The following is a 3,909-nucleotide window of genomic DNA, read 5'->3' on the forward strand; positions in this document are numbered from 1 at the left end:
TTAATACAGTCAACACAGTCAACACAGTCAACACAGTAAATACAGTCAACACAGTCAACGCAGTGAATACAGTTAATACAGTCAACACAGTCAATACAGTCAACACAGTCAACACAGTGAATACAGTGAATACAGTGAATACAGTCAATACAGTTAATACAGTCAATACAGTCAATACAGTTAATACAGTCAATACAGTCAATACAGTCAATACAGTTAATACAGTCAAAATACAGTTAATACAGTCAACACAGTTAATACAGTGAATACAGTCAATACAGTCAATACAGTCAATACAGTTAATACAGTCAACACAGTTAATACAGTGAATACAGTCAATACAGTCAATACAGTTAATACAGTCAACACAGTCAATACAGTTAATACAGTCAATACAGTCAACACAGTCAACACAGTGTATACAGTGAATACAGTTAATACAGTCAACACAGTTAATACAGTGAATACAGTCAATACAGTCAATACAGTTAATACAGTCCACACAGTTAATACAGTGAATACAGTCAATACAGTCAATACAGTTAATACAGTCAACACAGTCAATACAGTTAATACAGTCAACACAGTCAACACAGTCAACACAGTAAATACAGTCAACACAGTCAACACAGTGAATACAGTTAATACAGTCAACACAGTCAACACAGTCAATACAGTCAACACAGTCAACACAGTTAATACAGTCAACACAGTCAACACAGTAAATACAGTCAACACAGTCAACACAGTGAATACAGTTAATACAGTCAACACAGTCAATACAGTCAACACAGTCAACACAGTGAATACAGTGAATACAGTCAATACAGTCAATACAGTTAATACAGTCAATACAGTCAATACAGTCAACACAGTGAATACAGTGAATACAGTGAATACAGTCAATACAGTCAATACAGTCAATACAGTTAATACAGTCAACACAGTTAACACAGTGAATACAGTCAATACAGTCAATACAGTTAATACAGTCAACACAGTCAATACAGTTAATAAAGTCAATACAGTCAACACAGTCAACACAGTGAATACAGTCAATACAGTTAATACAGTCAACACAGTCAACACAGTAAATACAGTCAACACAGTCAATACAGTTAATACAGTCAACACAGTCAATACAGTCAACACAGTCAACACAGTGAATACAGTCAATACAGTCAATACAGTCAATACAGTGAACACAGTCAATACAGTTAATACAGTCAATACAGTTAATACAGTCAACACAGTCAATACAGTCAATACAGTTAATACAGTCAACACAGTCAATACAGTCAACACAGTCAACACAGTCAACACAGTAAATACAGTCAACACAGTCAACACAGTCAATACAGTCAACACAGTCAACACAGTGAATACAGTTATTACAGTCAACACAGTCAACACAGTCAATACAGTCAACACAGTCAACACAGTCAACACAGTTAATACAGTCAACACAGTCAACACAGTCAACACAGTAAATACAGTCAACACAGTCAACACAGTGAATACAGTTAATACAGTCAACACAGTCAATACAGTCAACACAGTCAACACAGTGAATTCAGTGAATACAGTCAATACAGTCAATACAGTTAATACAGTCAATACAGTGAATACAGTGAATACAGTCAACACAGTGAATACAGTGAATACAGTGAATACAGTCAATACAGTTAATACAGTCAACACAGTCAATACAGTTAATACAGTCAATACAGTCAACACAGTCAACACAGTGAATACAGTCAATACAGTTAATACAGTCAACACAGTTAATACAGTGAATACAGTGAATACAGTCAATACAGTCAATACAGTTAATACAGTCAACACAGTTAATACAGTGAATACAGTCAATACAGTCAATACAGTTAATACAGTCAACACAGTCAATACAGTTAATACAGTCAACACAGTCAACACAGTAAATACAGTCAACACAGTCAACACAGTAAATACAGTCAACACAGTGAACACAGTGAATACAGTTAATACAGTCAACACAGTCAACACAGTAAAGACAGTCAACACAGTCAACACAGTCAATACAGTTAATACAGTCAACACAGTCAACACAGTCAACACAGTAAATACAGTCAACACAGTCAACACAGTGAATACAGTTAATACAGTCAACACAGTCAACACAGTCAACACAGTGAATACAGTCAATACAGTCAATACAGTCAATACAGATAATACAGTCAATACAGTCAATACAGTCAACACAGTGAATACAGTCAATACAGTCAATACAGTCAATACAGTCAACACAGTTAATACAGTGAATACAGTCAATACAGTCAATACAGTCAATACAGTCAACACAGTCAACACAGTGAATACAGTGAATACAGTCAATACAGTTAATACAGTCAACACAGTTAATACAGTCAATACAGTCAATACAGTCAATACAGTTAATACAGTCAACACAGTCAATACAGTCAACACAGTCAACACAGTCAACACAGTAAATACAGTCAACACAGTCAACACAGTCAATACAGTCAACACAGTCAACACAGTGAATACAGTTATTACAGTCAACACAGTCAACACAGTCAATACAGTCAACACAGTCAACACAGTCAACACAGTTAATACAGTCAACACAGTCAACACAGTCAACACAGTTAATACAGTCAACACAGTCAACACAGTGAATACAGTTAATACAGTCAACACAGTCAATACAGTCAACACAGTCAACACAGTGAATTCAGTGAATACAGTCAATACAGTCAATACAGTTAATACAGTCAATACAGTGAATACAGTGAATACAGTCAACACAGTGAATACAGTGAATACAGTGAATACAGTCAATACAGTTAATACAGTCAACACAGTCAATACAGTTAATACAGTCAATACAGTCAACACAGTCAACACAGTGAATACAGTCAATACAGTTAATACAGTCAACACAGTTAATACAGTGAATACAGTGAATACAGTCAATACAGTCAATACAGTTAATACAGTCAACACAGTTAATACAGTGAATACAGTCAATACAGTCAATACAGTTAATACAGTCAACACAGTCAATACAGTTAATACAGTCAACACAGTCAACACAGTAAATACAGTCAACACAGTCAACACAGTAAATACAGTCAACACAGTGAACACAGTGAATACAGTTAATACAGTCAACACAGTCAACACAGTAAAGACAGTCAACACAGTCAACACAGTCAATACAGTTAATACAGTCAACACAGTCAACACAGTCAACACAGTAAATACAGTCAACACAGTCAACACAGTGAATACAGTTAATACAGTCAACACAGTCAACACAGTCAACACAGTGAATACAGTCAATACAGTCAATACAGTCAATACAGATAATACAGTCAATACAGTCAATACAGTCAACACAGTCAACACAGTGAATACAGTCAATACAGTCAATACAGTCAATACAGTCAACACAGTTAATACAGTGAATACAGTCAATACAGTCAATACAGTTAATACAGTCAACACAGTCAACACAGTGAATACAGTCAATACAGTCAATACAGTTAATACAGTCAACACAGTTAATACAGTCAATACAGTCAATACTGTCAATACAGTAAATACAGTCAACACAGTTAATACAGTGAATACAGTCAACACAGTTAATACAGTTAATACAGTCAACACAGTGAATACAGTGAATACAGTCAATACAGTCAATACAGTTAATACAGTCAACACAGTTAATACAGTGAATACAGTCAATACAGTCAATACAGTCAACACAGTCAATACAGTGAATACAGTCAATACAGTTAATACAGTCAACACAGTCAATACAGTCAACACAGTGAATACAGTCAATACAGTCAATACAGTCAACACAGTTAATACAGTGAATACAGTGAATACAGTTAATACAGT

The sequence above is a fragment of the Sparus aurata genome, chromosome 9, assembly GCF_900880675.1.
Source record: "Sparus aurata chromosome 9, fSpaAur1.1, whole genome shotgun sequence".
NCBI classification, from domain to species: Eukaryota; Metazoa; Chordata; class Actinopteri; order Spariformes; family Sparidae; genus Sparus; species Sparus aurata.